Source organism: Triturus cristatus, chromosome 11 (assembly GCF_964204655.1).
Source record: "Triturus cristatus chromosome 11, aTriCri1.1, whole genome shotgun sequence".
Classification (NCBI taxonomy): domain Eukaryota; kingdom Metazoa; phylum Chordata; class Amphibia; order Caudata; family Salamandridae; genus Triturus; species Triturus cristatus.
In genome coordinates this window covers 116,129,366-116,156,766 of record NC_140594.1, presented here as the reverse complement: position 1 = coordinate 116,156,766, position 27,401 = coordinate 116,129,366, and positions in this window count along the sequence as shown.

The window sequence follows — 27,401 nt, the reverse complement described above, 5'->3', positions numbered from 1 at the left end:
GCTTATGTTGCCCATCACTACTGCCACCCCCACCCATAGGGGACCTGTTGCCCATCACTACTGCCACCCCCACCCATAGGGGACCTGTTGCCCATCACTACTGCCACCCCCACTCATAGGGCTTATGTTGCCCATCACTCCTGCCACCCCCACCCATAGGGACTATGTTGCCCAGCACTTCTGCCACCCCCACTCATAGGGCTTATTTTGCCCATCACTCCTGCCACCCCCACCAATAGGGACTATGTTGCCCATCACTACTGCCACCCCCACTCATAGGGCTTATGTTGCCCATCACCACTGCCACCCCCACTCATAGGGGACCTGTTGCCCATCACCACTGCCACCCCCACTCATAGTGGACCTGTTGCCCATCACTACTGCCACACCCACTCATAGGGCTTATGTTGCCCATCACTCCTGCCACCCCACCCATAGGGACTATGTTGCCCAGCACTCCTGGCACCCCCACCCATAGGGGACTTGTTGCCCATCACTACTGCCACCCCACTCATAGGGCTTATGCTGCCCATCACTCCTACCACTCCCACCCATAGGGACTATGTTTCCCATCACTCCTGCCACCCCCACTCATAGGGCTTATGTTGCCCATAACTCCTGCCACCCCCACCAATAGGGGCTATGTTGCCCATCACTACTGTCACCCCCATTCATAGGGCTTATGTTGCCCATCACTACTGCCACCCCCACCCATAGGGGACCTGTTGCCCATCACTACTGCCACCCCCACTCATGGGGCTTATGTTGCCCATCACTCCTGCCACCCCCACCCATAGGGACTATGTCGCCCAGCACTCCTGCCACCCCCACTCATAGGAGACCTGTTGCCCGTCACTCCTGCCTCCCCCACCCATAGGGGACCTGTTGCCCATCACTACTGACACCCCCACTCATAGGGCTTATGTTGCCCATCACTCCTGCCATCCCCACCCATAGGGACAATGTTGCCCATCACTACTGCCACCCCACTCATAGGGCTTATGTTGCCCATCACTCCTGCCACCCCCACCCTTAGGGACTATGTTGCCCAGCACTCCTGCCACCCCCACTCATAGGGGACCTGTTGCCAATCACTCCTGCCACCTCCACCCATAGGGGGCCTGTTGCCCATCACCACTTCCACCCCCACTCATAGGACTTATGTTGCCCATCTCCACTGCCACCCCCACCCATAGGGCTTATGTTGCCCATCACTACTGCCTCCCCCTCCCATAGGAACTATGTTGCCCAGCACTGCTGCCACCCCCACTCATAGGGGACCTGTTGCCCATCACTACTGCCACCCCCACTCATAGGGCTTATGTTGCCCATCACTCCTGCCACCCCCACCCATAGGGGACCTGTTGCCCATAACTCCTGCCACCCCCACCCATAGGGGACCTGTTGCCCATCACTCCTGCCACCCCCACCCATAGGGGACCTCTTGCCCATCACTACTGCAAGGCCCACTCATAGGGGACGTGTTGCCCATCACCAATGCCACCCCCACTCATAGGGCTTATGTTGCCCATCGCTCCTGCCATCCCCACCCATAGGGACTATGTTGCCCATAACTCCTGCCACCTCCATTTATAGGGCTTATGTTGCCCATCACTCCTGCTACCCCCACCCATAGGGACTATGCTGCCCATCACTACTGCCACCCCCACTCATAGGGCTTATGTTGCCCATCACTCCTGCCACCCCCACCCATAGGGACTATGTTGCCCAGCACTCCTGCCACCCCCACTCATAGGGGACCTGTTGCCAATCACTCCTGCCACCTCCACCCATAGGGGGCCTGTTGCCCATCACCACTGCCACCCCCACTCATAGGGCTTATGTTGCCCATCTCCACTGCCACCCCCACCCATAGGGCTTATGTTGCCCATCACTACTGCCACCCCCACCCATAGGGACTATGTTGCCATCACTCCTGCCACCCCCACCCATAGGGACTATACTGCCCATCACTACTGCCACCCCCACTCATAGGGCTTATGTTGCCCATCACTCCTGCCACCCCCACCCATAGGGACTATGTTGCCCAGCACTCCTGCCACCCCCACTCATAGGGGACCTGTTGCCAATCACTCCTGCCACCTCCACCCATAGGGGGCCTGTTGCCCATCACCACTGCCACCCCCACTCATAGGGCTTATGTTGCCCATCTCCACTGCCGCCCCCACCCATAGGGCTTATGTTGCCTATCACTACTGCCACCCCCACCCATAGGGACTATGTTGCCAGCACTCCTGCCACCCCCACTCATAGGGGACCTGTTGCCCATCACTACTGCCACCCCCACTCATAGGGCTTATGTTGCCCATCACTCCTGCCACCCCCACCCATAGGGACTATGTTGCCCATCACTCCTGCCACCCCCACCCATAGGGACTATGCTGCCCAGCACTCCTGCCACCCCACCCATAGGGGACCTGTTGCCCATCACTCCTGCCACCCCCACCCATAGGGGACCTGTTGCCCATCAATCCTGCCACCCCCAGGGGACCTGTTGCCCATCACTACTGCCACTCCCACTCATAGGGGACCTGTTGCCCATCACCACTGCCACCCCCACTCATAGGGCTTATGTTGCCCATCACTCCTGCCATCCCCACCCATAGGGACTATGTTGCCCATCACTCCTGCCACCCCCACTTATAGGGCTTATGTTGCCCATCACTCCTGCCACACCCACTTATAGGGCTTATGTTGCCCATCTCCACTGCCACCCCCACCCATAGGACTTATGTTGCCCATCACTACTGCCACCCCCACCCATAGGAACTATGTTGCCCAGCACTCCTGACACCCCCACTCATAGGGGACCTGTTGCCCATCACTACTGCCACCCCCACTCATAGGGCTTATGTTGGCCATCACTCCTGCCACCCCCACCCATAGGGACTATGTTGCACAGCACTCCTGCCACCCCCAACCATAGGGGACCTGTTGCCCATCACTCCTGCCACCCCCACCCATAGGGGACCTGTTGCCCATCACTCCTGCCACCCCCACCCATAGGGGACCTGTTGTCCATCACTACTGCCACTCCCAATCATAGGGGACCTGTTGCCCATCACTCCTGCAACCCCCACCTAGAGGGGACCTGTTGCCCATCACCACTGCCACCCCCACTCATAGGGCTTATTTTGCCCATCACCACTGCCACCCCCACCCATAGGGCTTATGTTGCCCATCACTCCTGCCACCCCCACCCATAGGGACTATGTTGCCCAGCAGTCCTGCCACACTCATAGGGGACCTGTTGCCCATCACTACTGCCACCCCCACCCAGAGGGGACCTGTTGCCCATCACTCCTGCCACCCCCACCAATAGGGGACCTGTTGCCCATCACTCCTGCCACCCCCACCCATAGGGGACCTGTTGCCCATCACTACTGCCACTCCCACTCATAGGGGACCTGTTGCCCATCACTCCTACCACCCCCACCCATAGGGGACCTGTTGCCAATCACTCGTGCCACCCCACCCATAGGGGACCTGTTGCCCATCACCACTGCCACCCCCACTCATAGGGCTTATGTTGCCCATCACCACTGCCACCCCCATCATAGGGCTTATGTTGCCCATCACTCCTGCCACCCCCACCCATAGGGACTATGTTGCCCAGCAGTCCTGCCACACTCATAGGGGACCTGTTGCCCATCACTACTGCCACCCCCACCCATAGGGGACCTGTTGCCTATCACTCATGCCACCCCCACCAATAGGGGACCTGTTGCCCAATACTCCTGCCACCCCCACCCATAGGGGACCTGTTGCCCATCACTCCTGCCACCCCCACCCATAGGGGACCTGTTGCCCATCACTACTGCCACCCCCACTCATAGGGGACCTGTTGCCCATCACTCCTGCCACCCCTCTCATAAGGCTTATGTTGCCTATCATCACTGCGCCACTGTTGGACAGGCCACACGAAGGGCTTGCTCCCCCCCGCATGACAGGGCCTAAGCCCCGGCCCGCCAGGCGTGACCCACACGAATCACCCGCACTCCATCTCCCGACGGAACTCCTGCCCCCGGACCTCCATGTATCACGGGACCGAGCCACCACCGGCTCCCCCGGCCGGATCAAGCCGCCATCTTGGGCCCTGCGCCACGAGGCCGCGTGGCCTCCACCTGACCCTAACCCTGGGCCTGGCCGGCCCCGGCATCCCGGCACCACCATCCACCCAGGAGGTGAGCGGACCACTTGGCAGGTCAATGGAAGAACGAAGCGTCAAGGGCTCTCCCCCGCCAGGTGCCGATCGCCTCCAGCTCCCCCAGGCGCTGGCTCCACCCCCTGCTGGGTGTCTGGACACCTTCATCCCGGACCCTCCGACCTCCAAGTGCGAGGGTCCGGACATCAAAGGGCGCCAGACCTATAACTAGGGCAGCTCCGGAGCAGGACGGCAGTTGTATCCTGGAGTCGAGAGACACCGAGAGAACTCAGCCTTGACGGACTACTGGCGCTGCCGTAGCCCTATCTTGTGAACTATCGTCCTGCCTGCTGGCGCTGCCGCGGCCTTCTGCAACATCCATCCTCGTCGGGACCTGCTGGCGCTGCCGCGGCCCGTTGTAACGACCATCCTCACCGGGACCTGCTGGCGCTGCCGCGGACCGTGCATCGACCATCTCTCCGGGACCTGCTGGCGCTGCCGCGGACCGTGTATCAACCATCTTCACCGGGACCTGCTGGCGCTGCCGCGGCCCGTCCCAGCTAGAACACCGAGCTCGAGGATTGTGAGCTATCCACCATACCACCTCAACTTCCAGACTGGTAACCAGACTGTCCCGCTACCCCCTTTCCCCATCTTGAGAGACTTGAATCGAGGGGACCCCTGAGTCCAGACCTCCTTGTACCTTCCATCGTACCGTAAGAAATTGCCTATAAAGAACGCTAAATCTTCTCCTTGTGTGGTGTCTGTCTGTGGGGGGGAAGTTATTTATCTGTACGATCGCTGGAGACGGCTCTCCCCGGAGACCTCTCCCCTTGTCCTCGGCCGACCCTCCCGGTCCGTCTAACATTGGTGGCAGCGGTGGGATCCGAATCAACGCGTAATCGTACAGAGAGTAGCTCACCCCACGACAAAACCACGATGTCAGCCAAAGATAGCGGTTCCACTGAAAAGTTCCAAATGGATAAGTTGGAAGAATATAGCCACCGCAAACTTAAACAATTCTGCATGGAACTAGGCATTGCTACCACCGGCCTGAGTACCAAAGACGATTTAAAGCGCGCCCTTGAGTCGTGGGCGGAAACTGGGGTCACCGGATCCCCCGACCAAAACAGTGTCTCACCAGAGGGGAACGCCACGGCTCCCGAGGAGCGGGGAACGGGCCTCTCGCAGGAGGAGATCCAAGAAAGAGAAAGAACCAGATTACATGAGTTGGAAATGGCACGACTCAAGATGGACGGTGAACTAAAGTTAGCCGAGCAGAAACTAAATCTAGAACATCTGCGGCTCCGAGAAGAGCGAGAAGAAAAACAGAGACAGAGAGAGCTCGAGGAAAAAAGAATAACACTCGAACACGAGCGCAAACTGGCGGAAATAGAACTCCGGAAACAGAATAAAGAACCGGGGGTGCCTGAGCGACCGCACACCCCGGGAGCAACCGAGAGAAAAGTCCACATCCCCAAGGATGTTGTCCGAGAATATGTCCGAGAGGACGACATACAACAGTGGTTCAAAGCCTACGAGATCGCCATGACCTCCCACCGGATCGACCGGAGTGATTGGGGAGCCGGACTATGGGGGAGGTTCGTCAACGAAGGCCGCGATGCCCTATTGCAGCTCCCAGATCACCAGATGTCGTCCTACGACCACATGAAGGCTGCCCTCCTCACCCGCTACGGCCTCACGCCCGAGATGTACCGCCAGAGGTTCAGAGACTGCACCCGGATCCCGGGTACAACTTGGGTGGAGTACGTCAACTATTTCAGCCGAGCCTTCGAGGGTTGGATCAAGGGGAGCCATGTAACGACCTACGAGCAACTCTTTAACCTTATGGTATGGGAGCACCTGTCGAACAACTGTTTCGTCGAGCTCAGGCAGCACCTCCTCGACAGTAAATTGACTGACCCCCGGCAACTCGCCGCCGAAGCTGACCGAGGGGAAAGCACCCGAGTGGGCCGGAGAGGACCGCACGAGCAAAACCGAAACAACCAAGGCCAGCACCGTCCCCGGGGAGGAGGAGGAGGCCAGGGGCGAGGGAGAGACACCATCCCGGCAACACCCGTGGCCAGCACCCCGCCCCCGGCCGGGCGGGGCAACCCCCCGATGCGCCCGGGGTTCCGAGCCAACGTCACGTGCCACCGATGCCAGCGAGTCGGCCACTACGCCAATGACCCGAGCTGCCCGCAGAACCAAACACCAAAGCCCCGCCAGGTAGCGGCCGCCGCCCTGGGGGAAGAACGACTATCAGAGGAACAGGAAGAATATGAGCCGGCCCAGCAAGAGTGGGAACCGGCCGCCATGGTTCTAGCATGCCTAGGGGGAAAGGACATGGTTCCGCGGGCCCCCCTACCCGCCAACACCCGGAAATATGGCCAATGGGTGACCATTAATGGACGTCGGGCCGAGGCCTTACGTGACACAGGCGCCAGTGTGACGGCAGTCCGCTGTCACCTGGTGAAGCCCGAGCAGATCCTGCCGAACATTCTCTGCCCTGTCCGCTCAGCCGACAATTCCGAGAGTCTGTGTCAAATGGCCTGCGTCCCCTTCGAATGGGGAGGGGTCTCCGGCCTGTTGAAGGTGACGGTCCGGGATGATGCGCCCGTGGACTGCCTCCTGGGGAATGACCTTGAGAGTTCCCCGTGGGCCACCGTCGAAAGAAGAGAGCACCTGGGGATGCTGGGCCTCCCGGACTGGGCCTGCGTAACCACCCGGTCCATGGCCGCCCGTGCCGTCCCCCGATCAGAAGATCCAGAATGGCCAGCACCTCCGCCCCCGGTCGCCCCAGTAGAGGACCACGACGAGACCAACCCCCCAGAACCAACGGCCGAAGGGGTCGCGCAACCCCAGGACCTTCCCGGCCTGGCTCAGTGGCGTCAAGAAGGGGGGCCCACCCAAGAGCAGTTCCGCCAGGAGCAAAAGACCTGCCCCTCCCTCGAGGGGCTCCGCCAGCAAGCCAGCGCCCAGAGCGCAGGGGACTCCACCGGAACTCATTGGGTCTATTGGGATAACGACCTGCTATACAGCGAACAAAGAATCGCAGAACTAGGGGCCAGTCGAGTGCTGGTGGTGCCTCTCCGCTTCAGAGACTTCCTACTAACTCTGGCCCACGATGTCCCCCTGGCTGGACACCTGGGCCAGGACAAAACCTACAGTCGCCTAGTGACTCACTTTTTCTGGCCGAAGATGCGGAACGACGTCCTTAACCACTGCCGGTCCTGCCCCACGTGCCAAGCCAGTGGGAAGAGCGGCCGTAAGCTGAAAGCCCCACTGCAACCCTTCCCAGTGGTCACCACCCCGTTCGAGAGGGTAGGAATAGACATTGTGGGGCCCCTGGACCCCCGCACGGCACAAGGACATAGGTTCATCCTGGTACTGGTGGACCACGCCACCCGCTACCCCGAGGCGGTGCCCCTGCGAACTGTAACAGCCCCGGTGGTTGGCCGGGCCCTAATGGGGATCTTCTCCCGAGTGGGCTTCCCCCGAGAAGTCGTCAGCGACCGAGGCACGAACTTTATCTCGAAATATATGAAGTCCCTCTGGCAACAGTGTGGGGTCACCTACCGATTCACGACCCCCTATCACCCACAAGGGAACGGACTAGTGGAGCGATTCAACCGCACCCTCAAGGGGATGATTGGGGGATTGGAAGAGCCCCTCCGTCGCCAGTGGGATGTACTACTCCCGTGCCTCCTCTTCGCCTATCGAGAAGTTCCCCAGAAGTCCCTCGGCTTTAGCCCTTTCGAACTCCTGTACGGGCACCCTGTGCGAGGGCCACTCAGCCTAGTCAAAGAAGGTTGGGAGATGGCCCCCCTAAAGACCCCTCCAGACGTCTTCAAGTACCTCCTGGCCCTCCGCAATCAGACCCGACGCTTCAGGGAGATGGCAAAAGCGAACCTCGAGGCCAGTCAGGAGGACATGAAAAAATGGTACGATCACAATGCCTCCTCCGTCGAGTTCGAACCTGGTCAACAAGTGTGGGTGATGTCCCCCACCGAACCATGTGCCTTGCAAGATAAGTGGACGGGGCCCTTCAAAGTGGTCGAGCGCAAAAGCCCCGTCACTTACCTCATCGACATGGGGACCCCCCGGAACCCCCTTCGGGTCCTCCACACCAACAGACTCAAACCACACTTTGTGCGCTCAGAACTCAGCCTCCTGATGGCTACGGACAGTGGGGCGGAGGAAGACTCCGAACCCCTCCCGGATCTCCTGAAGACTCAGGAGAACGACGGTTCCGTGGACGGGGTCCGGCTCTCCGATGCCCTCACCCCAGAGCAACGCCAGGGCTGCCGGGACCTCCTGCTGCGGTTCGCTACACTGTTCTCCCTCACCCCCGGGATCACCCCTTGGTGCTTGCACGACGTGGACACCGGGGACAGTCCCCCTGTCCGACACCGGGCCTACCGCGTGCCAGATCGGGTACGGGCCTGCATCCAAGAGGAAGTGGCCAAAATGCTCACGATCGGGGTCATCGAGCCCTCGGACAGCCCCTGGGCCAGCCCAGTGGTACTGGTCCCCAAAGCCGCTGCCCCCGGCACCACGCCTGAACTGAGATTCTGCGTCGACTACCGGGGCTTGAACGCTGTCACCCGGACCGACGCTCATCCTATCCCCCGAGCAGATGAGTTGATCGACCGGCTGGGGGCCGCCCGCTATCTCAGCATCTTCGACCTAACAGCGGGCTACTGGCAGATCGGTCTCACACCCCGGGCTCAGGAACGGTCTGCCTTCTCTACCCCCGATGGCCACTACCACTTCAAGGTCATGCCCTTCGGCATGAAGAATGCCCCCGCTACTTTTCAACGTCTAGTGAACCAGGTCTTGGCGGGGCTCGAGGAGTTCAGCGCTGCCTACCTGGACGATATCGCGGTGTACAGCCGCCACTGGTCCGACCACCTCCTCCACCTCCAAGAGGTCCTGCAGGCCCTCCAGCGGGCCGGCCTCACGATTAAGGCTGGCAAATGCCAAATTGGTCAAGGGTCCGTGACCTACCTCGGGCACCAGGTGGGAAGCGGGCTGGTGGCCCCGCTGCAACCTAAAATTGCTGCCATCCAGTCCTCGCAGCCCCCCGTCACCCAGACCGAGGTCCGAGCCTTCTTGGGACTCACCGGCTACTACCGGCGGTTCGTGAGGGACTACGGCAGCATTGTGGGGCCCCTCACGGGTCTCACGTCCAAAAACCAGCCGAAGCGGATTAACTGGACCACCGACTGTCAAGCGGCCTTCGAAAAGCTGAAGGCCGCCCTGTGCACCGCCCCTGTGCTCCAGGCCCCCGATTACAGTCGGGAATTCATTGTACAGACAGACGCCTCCGACCACGGCATCGGAGCGGTTCTTTCCCAACTGAACCCCGAGGGCCATGACCAGCCGGTGGCCTTCATCAGCAGACGTCTCCTGGCCCGAGAACAGCGCTGGAGCACAATCGAGAGGGAGGCCTTCGCAGTGGTGTGGGCCCTCAAAAAGCTCCGGCCCTATCTCTTCGGTACCCACTTCCGGGTACAAACCGACCATCGACCCCTGCAGTGGCTGATGCAGATGCGGGGGGAGAACCCAAAACTATTGCGCTGGTCCATCTCCCTGCAGGGAATGGACTTCACCGTGGAACACCGACCGGGCCAAGACCACGCCAACGCAGATGGCCTGTCACGCTTTTTCCGCCTCGACGAGGAGAGTCCCCAGGAAGATGGGTGACTCTCCCCGCCTTCAGCTGGGGGGGACGCATGTTGGACAGGCCACACGAAGGGCTTGCTCCCCCCCCGCATGACAGGGCCTAAGCCCCGGCCCGCCAGGCGTGACCCACACGAATCACCCGCACTCCATCTCCCGACGGAACTCCTGCCCCCGGACCTCCATGTATCACGGGACCGAGCCACCACCGGCTCCCCCGGCCGGATCAAGCCGCCATCTTGGGCCCTGCGCCACGAGGCCGCGTGGCCTCCACCTGACCCTAACCCTGGGCCTGGCCGGCCCCGGCATCCCAGCACCACCATCCACCCAGGAGGTGAGCGGACCACTTGGCAGGTCAATGGGAGAACGAAGCGTCAAGGGCTCTCCCCCGCCAGGTGCCGATCGCCTCCAGCTCCCCCAGGCGCTGGCTCCACCCCCTGCTGGGTGTCTGGACACCTTCATCCCGGACCCTCCGACCTCCAAGTGCGAGGGTCCGGACATCAAAGGGCGCCAGACCTATAACTAGGGCAGCTCCGGAGCAGGACGGCAGTTGTATCCTGGAGTCGAGAGACACCGAGAGAACTCAGCCTTGACGGACTACTGGCGCTGCCGTAGCCCTATCTTGTGAACTATCGTCCTGCCTGCTGGCGCTGCCGCGGCCTTCTGCAACATCCATCCTCGTCGGGACCTGCTGGCGCTGCCGCGGCCCGTTGTAACGACCATCCTCACCGGGACCTGCTGGCGCTGCCGCGGACCGTGCATCGACCATCTCTCCGGGACCTGCTGGCGCTGCCGCGGACCGTGTATCAACCATCTTCACCGGGACCTGCTGGCGCTGCCGCGGCCCGTCCCAGCTAGAACACCGAGCTCGAGGATTGTGAGCTATCCACCATACCACCTCAACTTCCAGACTGGTAACCAGACTGTCCCGCTACCCCCTTTCCCCATCTTGAGAGACTTGAATCGAGGGGACCCCTGAGTCCAGACCTCCTTGTACCTTCCATCGTACCGTAAGAAATTGCCTATAAAGAACGCTAAATCTTCTCCTTGTGTGGTGTCTGTCTGTGGGGGGGAAGTTATTTATCTGTACGATCGCTGGAGACGGCTCTCCCCGGAGACCTCTCCCCTTGTCCTCGGCCGACCCTCCCGGTCCGTCTAACAGCCACACATCCATCATACACCAACATTAGGTATCTCAGCAAAATACATCCGCCCTAACATCATGACAACAGTGTGTAGTCTGTGACAAATGCCCACAACAATGAATATGACTCCGAACATACAATGTAACTATCATCACATGTGTGACCAAAAACTGAGTGTGGCCTACACAAAGCAAGCATCACTATAGCACTGTGTCAATGTAAAACTAACACCCCCTCACTGTGTAGAACAAAAGTTAAGTGTGGGGTTCCAAATTGCAGCAAATGTTGAGCATTGTGGTGATGGGGTCTAAAACCCCCCTCATCACAGTGACCAAAAGGTAATCATCATTGTCAAAGCTGCAAATGCCAAACAGCATGTATGATTCCTGCTCCCAACACATGAAACACTTTTGTGGCAAAGTAGTGGTTGTGTCCCATACCCACAGAGATGTGGTGAGGCTAACAGTGCTGTGAAACCCTAACATACTCTCAGCCATGTGCAGACAAGCACCACCCATGGGGGCTGACGTTGCATATAGTGTACAATGACGCAAAAGCAGAAGTGACCGTCACAAAGCATACACACATCTCGAAAATAGACACAGAAATCAAAACATCCTGTGTAGACTGTAGGTGTCAGGTCACAAACTCCCATTCCATGGCAGCAATGGGACCTAACAACCAGGATGAATGTGCAGAATGATGTGCTATGACTCACAGGGACAGCAGAGAAAATCACAAAAACATTATCCAGACAATGGCCCACAACAGCAATACCAATGCACTGGTGCAGATGCACAACCACAAACAGGCAACCTCACACTGCACATCTGACCCAACATGTGTGTGTGTGTGTCTCAGTATCCCCAGGCAACTACACAACACATGAGGGGGGCTGAACTACAGTGAGACAGATGTGGACATAGTGCCATACAAAAGTAAGCCATCATTGGGCCTCCCCTTAATGGGCAGTCAGGCATTGTGAGATGAGGGAGCACAACAGACACATGACACAAGCTGGAATGAACAGCAACTAACACAGCAAGAGACTGACACACAACAGCACTACCCCCAGGGACCATACATTGGGTTGACACAAGCATGCATGATACGTCCACTGTGATGACAAAGGTAGATGGCGTACAAACTGTGAAACCCAGACATGTGTCCTGTGCCACAAACGTACATCACACCTACACAAACACAAATCACTCAGCATGGTCCGTCATCCATGGACAAACGGGAGCTAGGGGCCCATCCATGCAAACATTTACATCAGTCCACCCTCAACTTCACACACCCTGAACTGCACCAATGTGCATCTGTGAAGCCCACATGGACAGGTGACATTGCACATGCACCCATGACAAACACAGGAATGTTGGGAGGAACTAAGGTGCACAGACTCATTACACAAGGACAGTCTACAACCCTGGTGAATGACAGACATACTGCACAGTTTACGGTACATGGCCATGGCGTCAAAGCTCCCGTAACCTTCGGAATCACTGCCACAGTCCCAGGACAATGCAGAAGCCAAGGAGAACCACAAGGCACACATGCTGACACCTGCCAACATTGCAGCCCTGAACCTGACGAGTGGGAGCAGTCACACACACACACATACACATGTCTCAATCACCAAAAGGTACCAGCTAGGGACAACTACATAATATTGCGAACAAAGAAGTGCCTTGGGGACCCCTGACTGTGTCCCATCTGTGTCTGACCACACCATCACCACTCAGAACTGACAAATCCCAATGATGAAACACCAATGAACAGCAGTGTGTCATGCACCCACACATCTGGTAGCCCATGGCAAAAATGTGGGATGAACACAGTACAACTCAGCAAGCATCAACAACAGGAACATATCAAGGGAACACTGCCTGTGTATGAAAAGGAATGTGGACACACACACACACACACACATGCTCACACAACAAACACCATGGGCCCAGGCAATGTCACGGAACAACACACTTACTTGAGGGGACTCAACTCCTGTGGAAGCTCAGCTGTGCCAAACATAGTCCCGGCAGGTCTCAGTCATGTCAGCAGAACACTTGGTGAGTCAGCCATCAGTTACCACACAATGAAGGCTCTGGTCACAACAGCCTGGGTACAAGAGTGTCCCTTAAGTCATCTGCACATACTCAATTCATATGTCCAGCAAGTTGCACAGAGGACCCAGTTGCTCCTACACCAGTGATGCCCACACCTACATGTCCAGTGGAGATGCGCCCACAGTCAGGGAAATAGACAAATTGGACAATGGGAAGCACATCATATGTGCATGTTTGCAAGCCACAGATGTGACCATGCAAATGAAATGTTTACAGAGATGTTCACAAATTGTTAATCATGACACACCCAGTTAACTGCAAAGGATGACATGGATACCAACCAGAATAGGATACATATCTCATGGACCACATGGAGTACCTCACATCAACACCTCAGTATTCAACATTGGAAATCCAGCATTACAACTGCAAGGTCATGCTAAACATCATCAACATAATGTACAGCTAAATCAAATTCACAAGGATAAAGAAAAATGCTTTATTCAGCAATTTTTAATTGCAAAGTCCTTTCAAAACAAAGGCCAATGACCAGTCCATATCCAAATGTCAACAATTTTATTTGAGTGACAACTGTCACACGTTGCTTGCCTGCACTGGTAAGGACAGGGGTCATCCCCTCGGAGGGGCATACATGGGGGCAGGCCAGGCACCGCAGGGACAGGATCAGGGCTCAGCAGAAGAAGGCAGTGAAGGGGTGGTGGACGCAGGAGAGTCACTGGCAACTGCAGTGGAGCTGACTGAAGTAGTGGGTGCAGTCACAACTGTGGGACACAAGTCAGATGGGGTGGGTGCCGGCACAACTGCAGTGGGCAGGTCAGATGGAGTGGAATGGGTCCCCACTGCGGTGCCCAAGTCAGACGGGGTGGTCATGGACTCCACTGCAGTGCCTAACTCAATGGGAGCAGAATGGGGTGCAGGTGAGGTCGGCAGGACAGAGAGGGGGGCGGGACACGGTCCCCACATCAGTGGCACAAACTGTCTGACCTGGGGTGGTGGGGGTGGAAGAGCAAGTGGTAGGGGGGAGGGCCTGAGCATTTTGGGGATGGTGTATCTGTGGGTGGGGGAACCTGGGGCAGGGTGTGACGGGGGAACCTGTGGAGTGGTGGCCTGAGGGATGGAGGACAGAGACTTTGTCGTGGAGCTGCGGGCGGGGGTGGGGTCTTGCTCTTCCGGCTCTGGGGGACTTGCAGGTGGGGGCCTCAGTCTGACTGCACCTGGGGGAGGGTGTCCGGGTGTGAGGGGCACTCCCCTCTGTGTGTGGGGATTTCCTCTTCCCCTTGTAAGCTGGATCTGCTGGGTCGGTGGGGAAGAGGCCACGGTCACAGAGGAAGAGCTTCTTGGGAGATGGGGTTGCAGGTAAGGCAAGGGAAGTGGGCTGGGAGGGAGAGGTATCGGAGGACTGCGGAGTGGTTGTGGATGACTGTGTGTGTGTTTGCAAACCATCCCCTGTGAGTGTGGCATCAGTGTCCTTAGGTTGCTTGTGTGCACGTCTAGCCCTTGGTTTGGGTGTTTGTGTGCTGCCTGTGTCTGTGGGTTTGGGTGAATGTGCTGGTGTTTGTGCGCTTGGGACAGGTAGGGTGCTAGGAATCGTGGGTGGTGCAGGGGTAGGAGGGGTGCGGGACTGTTGGAGGAGGGACACTGCTGCTGTCAGGGAGGAGGCCACAGACTGATTGGTCCTCTGTAGCACAGACATGCCTGGTGAAATGCTTTCCATGAACGACATCAGTTGTGTCAACAAACTGGTGGGTGCATGGAGGACACTCAGCATTGATGTCTGCCCTACATGGATTTGTCGAAGCAAGTCCACAGACTCCACACTCAGGGCAGCAGGGGACTAAGGGGCAGGGGGTGCGGTGCCTGGCACAAAGGAGACATGCTCCCGAACACGGGAGCCTCCACAGACCTCTGGGATGGGAGCCAATGGGAGGGTGGTGATGGAGGTGGTGGCCGTGGCGGGGACAGCCTCACTAGCTGGTGTTTGGTGGCTGCTGACACCCGCCTCCACAAGGGAGTCATCCTCTAAGTTGCTGTGGCTCTCAGCTGGGGTGGATGGTGCTGAGGACTCCTCGGTGTGGCTTCACTCACCCTCTGTGCCACTGGGTCCCTCCAACTCCTCACCTTCTGTCCCAGTCAGGCTCTGTGGCTCCTCGTGGTCCGTGGAGCTGTCCCCTCCTGTGGCCGTGGATGTATCTGGATAGAATTAGGAAAAAAAGAACATCAGTCACCTGCACTGACTGAACACACCACAGTGAGTACAGCACATCACAGGGCAAACCCTGGCATAATCTTTCTTTTTCTTTTATAATCTTTATTTCGACCATTTAGATCATAAAAGATATATAACAATAAAAACATTTAAAAAAGAATTAACATTCAGATAAAAAATAACACATAACATTTTGAGCAGAAGTATAAATAACAACGAGTTACAAAATACAATTCATTCAATAGTTCTATTATCCCCAGCCTCAATCTGCTTTATATGACTTGCTCGAATGTGCCACATTGCACTTAAAAATGTAGCTACCGCAAACACAACCGGGGGCGAGAGATCTGTTTTTAACACTCTGTATGCATGTAGATAATGCCTAAGACCCAGGTTCTTAAGAAGGGGAACAAGCCAGTAATTTCTGGGTCTACGGTATGCTTTACAGAAAAAGATCATATGTAGGTCATCCTCCCGGGATTGGGTGCATAGAGAGCATTGCTCTGATGAGGGGGGATTGGACCACTGCTTTGTGTATGATCTAAGTGGGAGTGAGCTGTGTCTCCACTGAAGGAACAATTTTCTGGTCAAGACCGGACTAATATTGTCAAGAACTCTCTCTTAGTGGTACACATCTTTCGTTTTAACAAATGAGTTAGTAAGAGACCCCTCCTTTATAGCCCCTATAAGTTTTGATAATTAAATTCATAAAATTCTTTTACCAGGAGTTTCCTAGGGATCCTACAGCACGCACTCTCTGGATCTAGCCAAAGGTCCGGCCGTCCCAGATTCTCACATGTTTTTTTCACATAGGTTAGCCATGGGATAATAGCGGCTTTTGGCAGAGTTAGAATCTCTTGTAGTTCAGACCTGTATGTTCCAAGTTCTGGCCTAGCCCACAAACGACGCCAGAAGGTCAGCAGTTTAAGTGCCAGCTCTTCACTAATGGGTCTCAGTCCCAGGTCCAACTTCAACGGCAAAAGGGGTGTACTTGTTGGAAGGGCTGCAAGCTGCCTAATAAAATTATTTTCAGTAACTAGTAAGTTCTGGGTGGAAGTGTGGCCCCACAGTTCCCCGCCGTATACTACTGCCCCACGCGCTTGCATTTTATAAATTTGTAGGGCTGGTGTCAAGGGTTTGAAGGACGAAGTATTCCTCAACCTACAGATACCTCCAGTTAATTGAACCAGTCTCATATTGGCCTTGTTGCGGTGGGTGTCCCAGGACATTGTTTGATTAATGGTGACCCCCAAATACTCAAATGTAGATACCCTCTCCAACTTCGGAGTACCTATGGTGGGGTTGGGCCGTGTGGAATTTGAGGGATTGAAAATCATATATTTCTTCTTCGTTGCATTAATCTCTAGACCCCTCTCAGTGCAGAAGGTCGAAAATCCATCTAAAATTTGTTGGATTCCCATGGGGGACTTGGACAGCAGCAGGGTGTCATCCGCAAACATGATAGCGGGCAACCTGCTGCCATTGAGTTTTGGTGCATCAGTATCGGCCACCCTCAACAGGTGGTCGATAACCCCGTTGACAAAGAGGCAAAACAGGGTCGGAGCGAGGACACAACCCTGTCTTACCCCCCTGTCAACCGGTAATCTATCCGTGAGTACCCCATTCCTACCGCACCTCACACGTGCGAAATTTCCCGAATGCAATCTTATCAAAATTGAAAGGACGTCTTGCGGTATGGCCAGGTCCGCCAAGACGGACCAGAGTCTTACTCTTGGAACTAAGTCGAAGGCAGCACGCAAGTCCACGAAAACCGTGTACAAGCTGCCACCCTCGATTATTGCGGTCTTCCAGTAAATAAGGTTCAAGCGGAACACCTGGTCCGTAGTCGAAACCCCCTTCCTAAAACCTGCCTGGTAGGGGCTAAGGATGGAGAAATCATCAATCCAAGTTTGCAGGCGATCAAGAATCAGCCTACCAAAGAGCTTTTGGGAGACATCTGTAAGGCTAATGGGTCTGTAGTTGGCTGGGAGCAGAGGTGACCCCTTTTTAAAGACGGGCACAATCTCTGCGCCCAGCCAAGTACTAGGCACCTCCATGCCCCCCAGAATAGCATTAAACATGGACACTAGATATGGTGCCCAAACATCTGGTTCCTGTTTAAAGAGATCCCCGGGGAGGCCGTCCAAACCCGGAGCCTTGCCAAGGGGTAGGGCAGAAATCGCTTCTCTAATTTCAGTCACCGTAAAATGGTCTCCAGAATGACATGATGTTACAGCGGGTAGTAATTCGCCGGGGGCCCCAGCCTCTACCCTATAAAGGGACCAGAAATGCTCCTTCCAAGCTTCAGCTGAGATGTTAGGTTCTATGGCCAATGGAAGATCTTCTGAACCAGTGTTTACAATTCTCCAGAAATTCCAAGAGTCCCTATTGGCTAGTGATTTAGTAAGGTCCTCCCACTTCTCCTGATCCCACTCGATCTTAGCATTAAAGATCAAACGCTTATACTCCCTTCTCCTAGCCTTGATCTCAGCTCGGCTATTGCCTTCCTTAATGGCGATTAAAAGGTCTAATTTCGCCATACGGCAAGCAACATTGTACCAGGTCTGGCGATTTGTGGACCCCCCCCCTTCTTAAGTGATCAGAAGTGGACTTCAGCCAGAGACTTTATCAAGTCATCGTGCGCCAAACTCAATAACTCATGATGGTCTTTGGCGATGGGATTTCCCGTTAAAGTACTCACTACGTCAAATATGGGGATTACCCTGGAGTATATTTCTGCGACTTGCCTTTGATTAGTGGCAAGCTTTTCCCATCTAATTCTCCTTCTATTAGACGTAAGGACCAACCCCGTGGACCGAGAACCTGCAATGACCCTTGTTCCTGTTAAACCCGGGATCTTATATTGTAACTGGAGCGCATTGTGGTCACTATCCTCCCTTGTAATTACCTTGAAGTCAATAATTAGCGACCACTGGGAGAGTTGGACCAAAATATAATCTATTCTTGATTCCCTACCCTGTTTATTATACGTCCACTTTGGAGGGATATCAGAGTTTACACGGCCATTACAGGCCCGCAGACCGTACTTAAATGTTAGGGCGGTGACCTGGACCGCAAGGGGTGTCCAAGCTCTAGGTGGGGTAGCATGTATGGGAGGAACCAACCAAACGTCATCCTCGTCTAAAGAGGGTCCATCCACTAAGCCTGGTAGAGGCTCAAATTGAGAGTTCAGGTCTCACCCCCACCACGAAGGGTATATCCGGGGAAATGTTATCGAGGAAGGCTCGTGTGGCCGTGGATGTATCTGGATAGAATTAGGAAAAAAAGAACAACATCAGTCACCTGCACTGATCGCACACACCACAGTGAGTACAGCACATCACAGGGCAAACCCTGGCATAATCAGCTGAACACTGCTAAAAGTGCTCACACTGTTTAGAACAAGCCAATTGTCAGTCTCACCATCAACCATGGCACTCATATCCCTCATGGACTTGCACCCATATGTCTGTTGCATGTTGGATGCTAATACCCCAATGTGCAGACATGCACCACCTACACATTTGTTGGACATGCAAGTGAACATGTAAGAGTATGTCACTACACACACACCACATATCTTGCCACTGACTCAGTACAGGTGTCAGGATGAAGGGATGGCCAGAGTCTCATTTCACATGCTTGTGATGCATACCAGCAACACACACTATGATTTTCTCATGTCCTTATAGTCAATGCCACAATGGGGTGCATGGAGCACATTTGACCCCAATGCAGGATCACTCTTAGCAAGTTAAATGCCATGGCACTGGCATGCATGGAAAGTCAGTCATCACTGTCACAGGGGCAGGGCATCCAGACAACAACAGTATGCACTGTGTCACAATCATAGCTCATGGGTAAAGCAAACTCTGCAGCTGACAAGTACACTTGTCCATCCCCTGCAAACAACATATCCCAGACCCAGACTCCCCCACATCATACAAAACAGACATATGAGTCTCTGCGAACACAACTCCCTGTACATGAGCACATCACAGTCTGCTGTGTATGAAACACAGCTGCCTGAAGTTCACAGTTGCATACACCATTGTGCACTGTCAAGTGATCACACACCTAGATGTCACACAGGTCTTGTCTCTCATAGTCACATCTAAGATGTCCTGCTGACCCTCAAACTCATGAACAACCCAGTTGTCCGGAAAAGGAGGCCACACAACAATGACACAGAGGCAGACACCTGAAGGCACATGTCACTAAGCACAACCTGTAAGTTGATACACAGGAGTGGGATTACAGAGTGTTTCTAAATGCCCTTGAGTAGGCATGACTGCCCAGGTCTACGTGTAACAGTGTATAGCCCTGGACAATAGTCAGGTGGCTAAGCAAGTGTGACACACTTGATATACATACTCCTGAGGCCCACAAATTAGAGTCCCCTGCTGCATGGGTGTGTTTGAAATACCCCAGGCACATGTGGCGAGTCAGACCAGCAATTGGAACACATATCAAGGGCACACACAGATCACATGTCAGATCTCAGGCATTGTGTAAACAATTGACCCACCCATGAAACCCACAACAGAGTCACGGTAACAGATGCTGTCCGGAACCTGAAGCATAGCAGACTGCAGGGACACAGTGCCCAAGTGACACAAGCCACAGACTGTAGGGTCTACACCTATGGATCAGATGAGAAGGGTGCATCACACAATTGAGGGACATGAGTACTGGACTACAAGACCTATGTAATGTGGAAGTGTGACCAGGTAAAAACAAGGAGAGGGGCTCAATAACGTCCAAAGGAACAGAGCACCGAAATATACTGTGAAGTAAAAGTTTTCCCTTTGGACTTTCTTACATCAATAATAGAGGCACTACTCAGGTGTCATGTCAAAAAAGGGATATAGCTTAAGAAAATTTCTACCAAAGCCAAACCAGTGGCCATACAAGGTGCAGAACTCCCTAACAGTATACACAATAAAGGCCAATACGTGAGTGAAAATCAATCTTTCCGATAGAGTGTCGCAAGGGTGATCCAATACACAGCAATGTAATTAAACAAAGGGCATACATAAAGGAAATTTAGTAAGTCAATACATGTTTTATTAAAACAAATTTTAAAAATAAAAAGGAAGTGCGCATCATAGATACATACAAAATAAATCAATGCATAAAAAGTTCTATTTATAAAAACCAAATGTCTTCATACGAATGTATACACAAATTTAATTAAAAAAACAGCAATATACCTCACAAATCTAAATCACACAAATTAGTTGGAAGGACACATTTTGTGATAAAAGCACCTCACTTGTGCTTCAATATTGTTGGTTTGTGTTACCTTAGGACCAGTACCACTAAGCTCACTAAACCCTAATCTTTGGTAATTGGTCCCAGGACAAATACAACTCAGGTATCAGGCGTCGACGCGTTTCGGTGGACAAGATTACAGAGCCACCTTCTTCAGGACAGGTAATTGAGGTCCTTCCTTCCGTGAATCGTAATTCTAAAAATACCTAACAAATAAAAGTGCATACAATACATAGTCAAATTACAGACATGATCAATTAAAAACAACATCGATTCTCAAAAATTATAAGTGAACATTATGAAGACCTCAAGTCTGCAGATTAAAAAACATTTCTTTAGATCAAAAATTCCCCTATTGGTAACAAATTCATTCATGATATTACTCATTGCTGTGGGAGGATCAAACCAGGAAAGACATATTTCCAACTAATCAAGAAAGAAAAAAGAATAAAAAAGAAGGACCAGGGAAGATCCTATATATAAAGGTGGCTATCAATGAGCCTAGTGTAGACTCTAAATGTCAGGTGTAGTTAAGTATTTTGAACGGGCAGCCAGCATGTTGAAGGTTCAAACAAATGAATCTGCCCTGAATAATGATATAGTGACTAAATAGGCACAAATCAACATATATAAAAAAATATATATATATGTACCTCAAATTGGAAATTTAGGGGGGATGCCTGTAGTCTGTGAGGGTTAATAGACCACTCGCCGTATCCACATTATAATTCTGCTTATTCACAGGAGTGAAAGGGATAGGTGTAGATGTGTCTATAAATGGTAAAAAAAAAAAACCACACTAAATACCATCAAATTAACTGAATTGTGCTAAAGTGTCCAATGGGCAGATGCAAGTAGTACATACTCACTTTAATTATTTTTATTTACGACATATCGTGGACTGGTCGTAATGATACACCTCCTTATAGGATAACTACGACGAAGACACTGTAAGCTTTACACTCTATGATGAAAGAACATCTAGATTAGAATAGTTTTGGATGAGACATTATTGAATCAGTCTCACGTATGTTAGAAAGATAGCATTGGCTTACCTCTCAACACCCCGTTTATCGATAACCGGTAGTGAAAGAAAATGGGAGATGGTGATTGATACTTTATCTCCGCTTGTTAAAACAATTCGCCAGCGTAGCCTTTCATCTGTTTAATACTGGTAGGCTATAGAGGAAAAAAATGCCCCTCATTATTGGAGCCAGATAAAATACAAACACCACATAAGTGTACGTTATACCCCACTGCAATATTGGGTATCATACTGTTGGCGGTAAAGAACCCCTAAACTGGTAAGTTCAAATTGGAGATAGTACCCTAATATGTAAATTCCTCATTGTCATAAAAGCTAGTATATACTGTCCGAATTTCTAGTACATCACAAAGACGAAAATAAAAACAAAAACAAAAGAGGTGCCTAATAGAGTCCGCATACCCCCAACGGTACACCCAGCGGTAAATAACCTAGATGACAAACATTTTACACAGCTAAGCGCCCATCGATGCCCTGGTCTGCTATAATCAAGGGTCAGAGAAATATTTATTCGCATCAATCTGCCCATGACTTGCCTGTATAGCTCTACTCGATCCGGTCTCCGTCTCGCCCCCTCGTTTTTCGCGGGTAAACGCAATAGCCGTGGTTTGAATGTCTTAAATACACGGTTCCGGCTCCGTCTGCGTCATCCATATGGGACCATCCACGTTTGGGTAGACAGACTCTGTTAGGTCTAAACGGCCGCCATATTGGAGTGTTGTTATCATTAATCAGCTCACCGTGTGGTTGTTAAAATGGGCGAGTGCTCGCACACTATTTAATATTAGACCAGGGCCAAATATTGGTATCTATAACGTATTGGAGCCAAGTCCAGAACTAATTTAATAACGGCTTCCACTATATTGACCATTTTGCATTGGTCTAATGAAAAATCTTCCCGATATTAAAGAAACGTATAGAATGTACGTCTAAAAATGGCGCCATATTGGAATCGGTACCAAATACTCGAAAAGGATGGAAGAACGAAAAGGCAATGTGACGTTGGTTAAATGATTGACCCAATATTAATATAACCTACTGGACATCAGAGCTTTTGTGGAAGTCCAAAATGGAATCAAAATATGCTGTTTTAAAACAAGGTTTTATTAGAAGTCGCCCAGTGTCACAGATGGGTATGAACGTGATAGAGAGTCATATTCACGTTAAATACCTCAGGGGACACAGTCCAACTGTCCAGTTGAAATGGAGGTCTAAAGAATGGGTCAAAGTTAAAAATTGTAAATGAAAACCTACACATCACTCAATCAATGTGTGATATATCAAAAGGCACTGGTGAACACTAAAGCCAACTGGGCCAATCGGTTCATAGAGGTACACAGTGGCGATCTCTTTATTGTCCTTCTCATTATTCTATCCTGAGACGGTAAGTTTCATAAGGAACACAGAGCTAATCTACATAGTCAAACGTGTCCAGACACCTCGGTAAATGTAAAGAGTCGAAAATTGAAATTTGAAATATGCAGTTATATAAGTTACAGGGTCATATCTAGAACGACTGATTTGGTTCTCAATATCACTGTGTAAACCACTGTTAATCAGTTGGAGAAATGTGGTTCTAAAACCGAAGCTAGCGCCAAGGGAAAGATTGATTTTCACTCACGTATTGGCCTTTATTGTGTATACTGTTAGGGAGTTCTGCACCTTGTATGGCCACTGGTTTGGCTTTGGTAGAAATTTTCTTAAGCTATATCCCTTTTTTGACATGACACCTGAGTAGTGCCTCTATTATTGATGTAAGAAAGTCCAAAGGGAAAACTTTTACTTCACAGTCGAAGTGTGACCAGGCCAAAGAACTGCAAATAGCATGTCAGACATAGTACACAGATTAGGAATGGACTTACCCCCTCATTGCTGCTGTCTGGCCTTCAGCTGCCCATCCAGGTCCGGGAAGACCACCGCCAGAATCCTGAGCATGTGGGGGGTCAGGGTCCGGTGTCCGCCCCTCCTGCGAGGAGGCTACAGCTTCAGCTGGACCCTTGCGATCCTCCGGGTCCAGCCCCAAAGGTCCTGCCACCTCTTCTGGCAGTTGCGGATCCGCCGCTTGTAGACCCCCACCGATCGAACTGCCCAGGCGATGGTCAGCCATATCTCCTGCTTCTGGTGAGCATCAACCTGTGAGGATGATAAAGTTAAAAGTTCATTAACACACATGCCCCATATTTGTGCTGCACATAGTTGGATATACATCTCGTCATCACAAAGGAAAATGAGTTACACAGGTAGTGCACCCATGGAAATGGACAAATGCCCTGCATGTCTGACATGTTAACACTGCCTGGGAAGTTTAAGCTTGCACAAATGCACTTTAGCTGCAGAACACCTGTTCATTACAAGTACCTACACACTTTGGGGGATGAAAGTACTCAGTGAGTACGCTTGCCACTGGTGTACACACTGCTAGTACTGCTAGTCAGACAACATGCACAATTAGGAAGGCAGTGGACTGCACACTCACCTGCTCCCCTGGTTTCCCATACAGCTTGCTGTACTGTGGAAGGAGCCCGTCCAGCAGGGCCTGGTTCTCCTTCTCAGTGAAGGCTGGGGCCCTCTCCAGAGTACGTGCCATAGCAGTAGCCAGAGGATGCAGAGACAGCAGCAGTGGTAGCAGAGATGTGGTCCAGTAGCATGTAGTGCAGGCAAGTGAACTCCCTGGGGGCCATCCAGCCTTATAGCTGTGCTGCAGAGGCAGAATCTGGGCCATGTGTCCCAAGTGATAGGTCCAACCCGATTGCATTCTATGAATCTGGCCAATCCATGGAGTTGTACGACTCGCACATGTCTTCCACATCGTTCAAATCTTCACCTTCTTAAAACCCTAGTAATTGCAACATTGTTGTAGGCATCCAACTGAATTTCCAGCGCACAACTCGTACAAGTTTTGAATCCGCATCCGTCTCCATGACAGTCCAGAGCCAATGGGTGCGCACGGCTCGGTCAACTGACTGTACGGCACGTAGTTTGAAAATACACACGCACCCGTCTCCATACGATTCAATGTCCAAGGCGTACGCAGGTCTCGGTCCATGCCTGCACGACGCGTATGCATGATAGTCACCCGCGTCGGTTCGCATTGCAGTCAATGGCTAAGCGTATGCATGGCTCGGTCCTGAACTGTGCAATGCGTACGCATTATAGTCACCCGCATCGGTTATCATTGCAGTCAATGGCTAAGCGTACGCATGGCTTGGTCCTGAACTGTGCAATGCGTACGCATTATAGTCACCCGCATCGGTTATCATTGCAGTCAATGGCTAAGGGTACGCACGGCTCGGTCCTGAACTGTGCAATGCGTATGCATTATAGTCATCCGCATTGGTTATCATTGCAGTCAATGGCTAAGCGTACGCATGGCTTGGTCCTGAACTGTGCAATGAGTGCGCATTATAGTCACCCGCATCGGTTCGCATTGCTGTTAATGGCTAAGCGTACGCACGGCTCGGTCTTGAACTGTGCAATGCGTACGCATGAAAGTCACCCGCGTCAGTTCGCATTGCTGTCAATGGCTAAGCATACGCACGGCTCCGTCCTGAACTGTGCAATGCGTACGCATTAAAGTCACCCACGTCGGTTATCATTGCAGTCAATGGCTAAGCATACGCACGGCTCGGTCCTGAACTGTCCAATGCGTACGCACGATAGTCACTCGTGTCGGTTCGCATTGCTGTCAATGGCTAAGCGTACGCACGGCTCGGTCCTGAACTGTGCAATGCGTACGCATGATAGTCACCCGGGTCGGTTCGCATAGCTGTCAATGGCTAAGCGTACGCACGGCTCGGTCCCGAACTGTGCAATGCATACGCATTATAGTCACCAGCGTCAGTTCGCATTGCTGTCATTGGCTAAGCGTACGCACGGCTCGGTCCTGAACTGTGCAATGCGCACACATGATAGTCACCCGCGTCGGTTCGCATTGCTGTCAATGGCTAAGCGTACGCACGGCTCGGTCCTAAACTGTGCAATGCGTCCCTGTAGAAGTCACCCGTGTCGGTTGACATTGGTGTGACTTTTTGACGGCTTCCACACACAATTACTTACCAGGGACTCAGGTGCACACCTACCACACTACAGCATGTGCTACACTGTGTCCCATGGCATTTTAGGCTGCATTACCTGTGTGTTTTGGTGGGAAAAAATGTTGTTGGTTGTGTGGCACTTTTGTACAGCCACTCCCAGGCTGTGCACGTGTTCATGGGGACAGAATCCTTTGTGTGTTGTGCACATTACCACTGTGATGTGCAACTGTACAGTTATGGTCATGAGTCATGGACACAGTTGCAGGTTGGATATGTCTAGGACATGTCACATACACCCTGAGTCCTGGGTGTGACGGTATGTACATCACAGTGAGACCTATAGCCCCAATTCTGATGTACACCCACAGTCTGTGTGCATGTTGTGTCTCAGATGTGGCTGATCAAATGTGCCCAATGGGAGACAGTCTCCACATCCATGTGGTTTGTGCATCAACATTGGTGTTGTGTGTGTGTCTATGAGACATCCATGTAGGGCCTGCAGAGACAACAGTGGTCACTACCTGTGGGACTCACTGTTTTGTGGCGTGTACATGATACGCCATGTCATGCCAGTGTCCATGTGGCAATACAGGGACCCTGGGTATCTGCATGTCAGAGGGCTGTGATGTCTGGGAGACATCAGGACTCACTTGTCACTGTGGTGTGTGTTTGTAACGTGACAGCAGTACGTAGGTACTGTGACACAGCCCAGTGATTGCCCATTGCACTTACATGGAACTTATGTAGACAAGTGGACTTGAGATGTGAGGGTGTGAGAAGTTGGCCTGGTATATGCTGTTCACTAGTTAAAGTGACCACCTTGTACCATGCCAAGCAACCCTTATGGTGTGGTTGTAAGTCAACCTTTTCGGACTAGCTGCCCTAATGGTAGCGTAGGCTAAGCAGTCTTTGAGGCTAAACTCGTTAAAGCGTGTTAAGCAAGCTGTTTTACCATATGTAACCCCCCTTTATACCAATGAAAGGACACCACACAGATATATATTCAAAATATATATGTATTTATTACTCAAAGTATCCCCTAGACTCTTTATGAGCACAGGAGCACAAATCGTTAAACAAGACAACGTTCTAATATACAGAAGTTGCACGTTATATGGATGGGCCCTGGTGGCCACTCAAACCATATACTAAAATAGTGGTATAAGTACCACAAACAGGAAAGGGAAAAGGCCTAGGGCCTCTAGAATCGCTGGGCCTACAAGGAGCTAACTTCAGTTAGTGACCAGGAGGTCCACGGGTCGCGTGTGCAGTGAGGAAAGTTACACGCGTGCTCCCATAGGTTTTCAATGGGTGCGTAAAAGTTAAAAAGTTACTGCAGAAAGGGTCTTCTGGATGGACTACGATCTTAAGATTCAAAACCCAGACACTAGAGATGTTTCTCTACACTTGGGCACCGGAGTGCCAGCTTTACCTCACCCACAGGAAGCGGGTGCATAGGTCTCGAAGTGCGTCGGGTTTCTTCTATCGATTCAATGGAGCCTGATGACAAAGATGCTGCAGGCGGTCGGTCCAGAAGAGCTGCGTTGGATCCAAGGGTGGATCGGAGTTGTAGAAGACCTGAAAGCAGAGGGGACAGTGTTCACAGTCACTAGCCAGTGACCGGCGTGGCACCAGGTAGGTACCAGGCGATGTTGGGTGCAAACAGGTGGTTAGGTGTAGCTTGTCTCCGCAGCCACGTGGTCCCTGAAGGTCGACGACGTCCAGGAGTCGAGTCACGAGCTGTCCCACGCAGGCTC